This window comes from Mastomys coucha, unplaced genomic scaffold, assembly GCF_008632895.1.
Source record: "Mastomys coucha isolate ucsf_1 unplaced genomic scaffold, UCSF_Mcou_1 pScaffold15, whole genome shotgun sequence".
NCBI lineage: Eukaryota > Metazoa > Chordata > Mammalia > Rodentia > Muridae > Mastomys > Mastomys coucha.
Genome location: NW_022196897.1, coordinates 71,403,745 through 71,411,297, shown reverse-complemented (window position 1 = coordinate 71,411,297; position 7,553 = coordinate 71,403,745).

Genomic DNA, 7,553 nt, shown 5'->3' with positions numbered 1-7,553 from the left:
TTTTAATGTCTTGAGTCTCCTCCCAGCCTCCCTGGAACTCACTGTGTAGTCATGGATGTCCTTGAACTTCTCATCCTTTTGCCTCCACCTCTCAAGTGCTGGGATCACTAGCAAGGTTTTGAATACCTGACCTGTTTGATTTAAGCAAATCCTTAGCTCATGGCAGGCCTCATATCCCTAAGGTATAAAGCATAAATTTTTTTAAAAACACAAAAACAAAAAAAAAAATCTCTAAGCTGGGTGGTGGGTGGTCCATGTCTTTAATCTCAGCTCTGGGAAGGCAAAAGTAGTTGGATCTCTGCAAATTAAAGGCCAGCCTGGTCTACAGAGCTAGTTCCAGAATGGCCAAGGCTACACAAAGAAACCCTGTCTCAAAAACCAAACAAACAAACAAAAAACATATCTGATCATTATAGTCAGCAGACAAAAAGCGTGCAAAGTCCGGGTGGTGGGAGTACAGCAGGAGAGTATCTGAAGCCAAGTTTCCTCAATGGAAGACTTGATCTGGATTTGACCCAGGCAAGACATGGGGAAGTGTTGTCCCTGAGGTAGAGGCTGCAGTTCTGAACACATCTTGTAAGAGGGGCCAGGAAAGCTCAGGCTGAGGAGAAACACAGGGGCTGATTCAAGCCCCAGAAGTGGAAGAGAGAAAGGAGTGTAGAAGAGGTGATGCTGGAATGAGATACCAAGCCCCACTGTGTGACAAAGTCAGATTTTACCCAAAGGAAGAAGATACACAAGATCATTGATTCTTAAAACACTGTAAATGTTAATATTCTATTGTGCAGTCAAACCCACTTAAATGATTCCACAGTCCTCCAAAAAAAAAAAAAAAAAAATCAGGTGGAGGGGCTGGAGAGATGACTCAGCTGTTCTCTCACTACTCTACCAAAGGACCTGAGTTTGGTTCCCAGGACCCACATCAGGTAGCTCACTACTGCCTGCAACTGCAGTTCCAGAGTATCTGATAGTACAGTCTATAAGGCCCTTTTCTGACTTCTGTGGGCTACCACACACCTGTGCTCAGACACACGTGCGGACACACACACACACACACACACATATAAACACACATACATTTTAAGATGAAGAGTAAATGAGGAAGACATCCAATATTGATTTCTGGCCTCTACATGCATGTGCTCACACATGAACATGTACACATATATCACACACAACAAAAATAAATTGGTAGGTAGGTAGATACATACATACATACATACACAGATACATAGATAGATAAATAGATAGATACATACATACATACATAGATACATGCATACATACATACATACATACATACACAGATACATAGATAGATAAATAGATAGATACAGATAGATACATACATACATGGATAGATACATACATACATACACAGATACATAGATAGATAAATAGATAGATACAAATAGATACATACATATATACATATACATACATACACATACATACATACATACATACATAGGCAGGCAATGGGAAAGCTAGAGAGGTGGCAGTTAGCATTCATTGCTCTTCCAGAGGACTCAGCTTCAGTTCCCAGCACCCACATGGTGACCCACAGCCATCTATAATTTCAGTTCCAAGTGATCTAACACCTAGGCATGAAGGCAAAACACTCATAGACATAAAAATAAAAATAAATAAATAAATAAGCAAGCAAGCAAGAAAGTAATGAATGGCTTTATAAATAAAATACTGATGAAATAATTTAAATGTTTTGAAAGCGATTTGACTGAAATTTTAAAACTGATTCATGTCACACGCTATGCGAACCACAGCTATCCTCAAAATCATGATGGCAATACATTAGTGGCTAGAGTTTCTCAAACACTAATATACAATATTGGTTTTAGAATTCAACATCAGTTCTGTGAATCAAACAGACTAGAAGTAAAGCCCCCACTCCGTGGCTGGATGGTGGGCTAGCCACACCGGATCATAGATTCCTAATTTATAAAATAGGAGTGATATTTTTATGTAACAAGATGCCTGCAAAGATGAAGTCACATGCATAAAGCATTCATTCACTTCTGGGGATGTATGAAGTTCCTGGTAGGTGTCACAATTGTAATCACGGTGAGTGTAAGCTAATGAGTTTTACTTCATTGACCATCTAAGAGTTTGTTGTTATAGAACCTGTTCCATTGTGGTAATAAATTTCAACATTATTGACAGACAGTTAAGCAAAAAAGAAAAATCACCCATCACTCTCCCAACCGTCGACAATTTTCATTTTTGCATATTCTCCTCTTGACTTTGTAAATGAGGACTTATTTTGCATGTCTGCAATCAGTATTCATGCAAATTTGTGTCCTGCCCTTTATCAACAAACACGTTATAAACAGTTTCCATGTTTCTGCATATCCTTAATTATTAACATTTTTGCGGCTGTATAGTCTTGCATTGAGTAGAGAAGCCGTGGTTTTTTAATTAACCATCTCACTGCTTGGAAAAATGAAAGAGAGGGATTGCAGTGGCATGCCTGGGGGCTTTTCCACCTACTGAATTATGTTCTGTAGGCCAATTCCCAGAAGCGGGCTTAGTGGGTCAGAAGATAGCAATACTCTCAAGGCTCTGGTTGCATATTCACTTGGTTGTTTTGCAGACTAGCGCACTGCTGCCAAAGGCTCCAAAGACAGATTTTACCCAGCCTTGCCAGTGCAGGATGATGATGTCTGTTAAACTCTGCTAATTTAATCAGTCTGAAATGCTACCCTGATTCAGCTTTCATTTCCATCTCTTTGATCACAAACAGTTTGAACTATTTTTCCAAGTATCTGTTTGCTCTCTTCCAATCCAACTGGGTGAAGCAGCTGGCCACTTCCCTCACCCCTTTGTCTATTGAAGTCTTTCAATTCATAGGCTAGATTCCAGGGAGTGCCTCAGAGTCAACAGATAGGAGTCCTTTGCTAGCCAGATTTGGCCACTGTGGTTTTTGAGCAGAATGATGCATGAGCAAGACTACACCTTAGGAAGATTAATTCTCAGATTAATTGAGGAAAATGGACTGAGAGACAGAGATAACCATCAGCAGGATACTGTAACAGGGGCCTAGACTAGGCAGTGACTACAGACCCCAATCAGTAGGGGTCTTATGTCCCTCCTTCTAAGGCTTGTGGCTCTTCTCTTTATTCCTATCCTACAATTCCCCCACCTCTCCCATGAACTTGCCTTCCCTTGAAAATACAGTGGAACCCAGGAGGGGAAGAATTATTCTGCTCTATCTGCTCACTACATAACTAAAGAAAGTCTTTCCCAAAGAGGATCCCAGACATGCCAAAATGCCCAGCCTTATGTGATGTCTTCAAAAAGGTAACGGAAAGACGTGTGGTCATAGCAACATGGATGTTGGACTCATTGGGTTTTGTTTTTGTTTGTTTTGTTTTGTTTTGTTTCTTGTTTGCTCTCTAATGTGGTCCCCAGACTAGAAGGCAACCCATCTAATAAACACAAGCAGAACTTCTAAGCACTGCCCCACCTCCAATTTAATTTTTCACCCTCTGATAGATACCAGTGTGACCTGGACTCCAGCAGAATGTATGTGTGACATGGAAATGTCAAGGACATTGTCAGGGTTCACTTCTGCGTGCACGAAATAAGAAGAATGAGAGAAAATATGAACTCTGAACTAGGCAAGTCAGCAAGTTCATGTCTAAGGAGACAAGAAGTCTTCATCCAAGAGTGACTCCAGTCAATGCAGTGGGACCCAACTTTTGAATTAATATGCCTCCGGGGAGCCAAATCTTGATTGAACCTCAGCACTGTGTGGGGCTTCAGGAAAGAGAGGTTAGTATGTACTGAGGTTGCTCAGTCGTGTTCCTTTTTTGATGAAGTCATGTAACTTCTTGGCATAGCTGGACCTAAAATGTACAGAGTTGGGGTGCAAGTATAAATAGAAATACTATTAACATAGGCTGGGAGTTCTCTCCTCGCACAGCAATCCAAGCAGGCAAGAGGCAAGACTTGCCCCTCAAAGTAACCCTTTGCTTCCCGAGTCATGGGCACCCTTCCTGCCTGCATCCTACAAAGAAACCTGACACTAGAAATCTGGATTCAAATTTAGAATGGATTGATTCCACAAGGTTCTATACAGAAATATACCATGCCTTAGTCTCTTCCCAACTATAATTTTAGCCCTAACAAGAGTTCTCAAGGACAAGCACATAAACACCCATATCTGCAGTTCTATGGTCCATGAGAATTCTCTCTAATGCACTATCACCCCCGCCCCCAGAGCTAAGCTTCTGTTATGGGAACAGATGTAACAGAAAGGTGGGTTGAGGAAAAGGCTCATGAGTATCCTCAAAGGAGAGTTGGGCCGCTTGAGAAAAAATGCCATAGTCTCTAGCACCACTCTGAGGATACAGGCTCTAGGAGGGCAGATCTCCAAGGCCTTAGGTAATTCTTATCTCACGAGCAGATACTGTCCGGAGAAAGACTAGGAAGTGTGGAGCTTGAGGCAAGACTCTTCTGACTCCAGTTTCTTCCAGTTCGTGTTTCATCTCCTAAAAGGACTACAAACTAACCTCCCTCACAGAGTTTCTCCAAGTCATCCAGTGCACAGAAGTTGGTAGCCTGGAATGAGACCCAGTAAGTGCCTGGAGTAACATAAATTGAATCTTCTGGAACTAGAATTACAGATGCTTGTTAGCCACCCTGTGGATGCTGAAGACCCAACCCTGGTCCTCTGCTGGAACAAATGTTTTTAACTTCCAAATCACCTCTCCAGGTCCCAAACATGACCTTTAATATAGCTTGGGAGTTTTTTCTTCCTCAATTTAGAAAGGTCTGTGTTGGTGTCCTGTCCCCCACAAGACTGGCAGAACAGGACATGGTCCTCAAGGAGAAGCTGCAGGTGCATCTTGATGCAGTGTGTGTGGTTATGGACCAGTTCAGAGTAATGCAGGGGAACACCCACCAGCCCTGCATGGTGGCTAGTGAGAGAGCTAAGAACCCTAAAATGGGGTTCCGCAGAATCCCTACATACAAATCCTGGTCGTCTACTGGAGTCCATACACCACCCACTGCCCAGAGCTGGGAAGGTGAGAGCAATGTGGACCCTGGCTGATGGACCCCAGGTTCAGTAGCTTCCCTCTCAAAAGTCTCAGAGAACCAGGAATGCCAGAAAGCCAGGCTCTCAGAAGCTCCAACTCCATGATGTTCACTTCAACAGTAGGGAAACTGAAGCCCGGAGAGGCCATCCCAGGTTACACTTTCAGGCGGGATTGAGGCTGAACTTCTGGTTCAGGTTGGGAACCCTGCCATCATGCTGGGCAACCTTGGCATGTGCTGAGAGATGGTAGTAATGTCAAGTTCAGCTCTGTGTGGAGGCCATCATGACTAAGGCCTCACATCCTAGCACTACCCTTTGCTCCTGATGAACTTAGGTTCTAACTCTGCTTTTTACCCATAAACTGCAGAATGTAGTCTCCAGGTCATTCTAGGCTACAAACACAAGTAATGCCACTATTTAGCATTATTGAGCATGGGGTCAGAGACTGTTAGTTTTTTTTCATGCTTTATCTCATTTAATCCTCAAACAACTCTATGACCTGGAAACCAAAATGTTTCCTCTCCCATTTTCTACTTGAGAAGCCTGGAGGCTTAGGAAAGCTCGGCCAGTTGGTGAAGGTCATCTGTTTAACTAGATTTGTGGAGAGAGGCGTGCACTAGACAGAGCCTCTGTGTTTGTGAGAACTGAGCAATCTCAAAGTATACATTTACTAAACAGTGTTTAAACGTGCCAAACTGGAGGCATTCAGGAGGGAGTGGGGGAGGCTCTGTCAACTCACTAAATGGGACCACCAGAGAGATTAGGGGCCCCAGTGACACAATGAGAATACTCATGGAGGACATATTGTGCCAATCTATGCTAATATGCCTCCTCTTTCTGCGAGCCCTTCTAGAAGCCTGCTTTTCTCCACACACTGGTTTGCTGGGAGGAATAGTCTATATTCATCAACCCCTTTCTAGAGATCTTTGGCTTCCACTGGGACTGCAGCTCCACATATAGCCACCAGAGGGCGGGCCAGCTCTGTGGCCAAGAAGTACCCAGAGCCCGGCCAACTGTCTAGGCTGAGATGGGCCTACATGACCAGGCCACAGTTCCCGATGACGCTGTGCTATCAGTCTACTCCTTGGGATCGCCAAACATTTCACTGCCAAAAAAACCATCACGGAGTCTGCTTCTAGTGGGCCAGTCCGTATCAAAAACAAAACAACAACAACAACAACAACAACAAAAACCCGATGACCTCAAAACAGCAATGAGGCCAGCTCGCCTTGAGAGCTAGAGACTTGAGAGCTAGTTATGTAGCCTGATGAGTGCTACATTCTCTATGTACAAATGAGTAAAGGAGGCGTAAGGAAGAGACTGAATGGGCCGGAGTACTTAGAGAAAGCTGGTGCTCAAATCCAGAGAGAGTTTTCAGGGAGTGCAAGGAGAGGAGACCCCAAATGTCAATATCTGGAGAAGCAAGAGGTGGGAATAGCCCACAGGGAAATCCAAATGCGCAGTTGGATTCTGGGAAAGCGCTACTAGCCATTCGCCCACCCACCAGCCAGCGGTCCAACAGCCTTGCTCAGCACCTGTTGGACACACTGTATGAGAAGCATTTCCTGCCCTCAAAACGCTGGCAGTCTAGAGGAGGGAGTGGTGAGTCAACAGATAACCATGGGAAACCCGAACACCTGTACAAGGCGGTGGCATAGAGAGCTTGTGGCTGTCTAGGGAATTCCCAACTTGGGCTGTTGGAGAGGCCTGGAGCTAAGGACCCTCTTCCCCACACAGCTCATCCCAGGATGGGGTTTCCCTCCAAGCTTTGGTTGCCTGCCTGTGCTGGGGGTCAGGGCCCCCTCCCACCCCTCTCAGAAGAGCTGAGGCCCAGGGAGTCGATGAAGCACACCTGAGTCAGCCCGCCGCCCACCCACCCCTCAGCGTCTGTCTCCGCATCTTGTGATATTTCGCTCCCCGGGAGCCAGCCCCATTGCGCTCCGGAGGCAGCTCGGCAAACAAACCCAGCGACAGATTGTGCCGCGGCTCATTCCGGGGAAGGACGCCAAATCCCACCCTGCTACCCCCAACACTCCCTCCCCGCCGCCCCCTCCAGCACTAACCACCCCCCCCTCGCGAGCGCGCTCCAGGAGCGGGCGGGCCCTGCACAGGGTAGGACCCAGAGAAAATCAGGGCTCTATTCCAGAGACAGGAGACCCAAATATGCCCCTTTCTGTTTCTACCTGACCTGGAAAAGAGAAAAAAAAAAAAAAAAGCAGGAGAGAAAATTCAGGGGCTGCCAAGCTGCGAGCCCCGGAAGCAACGAAAGATAGGACCAGCAGGGGGCACTCCAGCGTGAGGTGCAAGTGGCTGGGAGCAGCTACCGCCACCATCATCGCAACCCCGCCAAGAAACAAGATGAAAGGGGGGGTGGGGTGGAGACAAAGAAGAGGCGAAGAAACACAAGCGGACGTGGAGAGGCCAAGAGGCTGGGAATCTCTCTCTCTCTCTCTCTCTCTCTCTCTCTCTCTCTCTCTCTCTCTCTCTCTCTCTC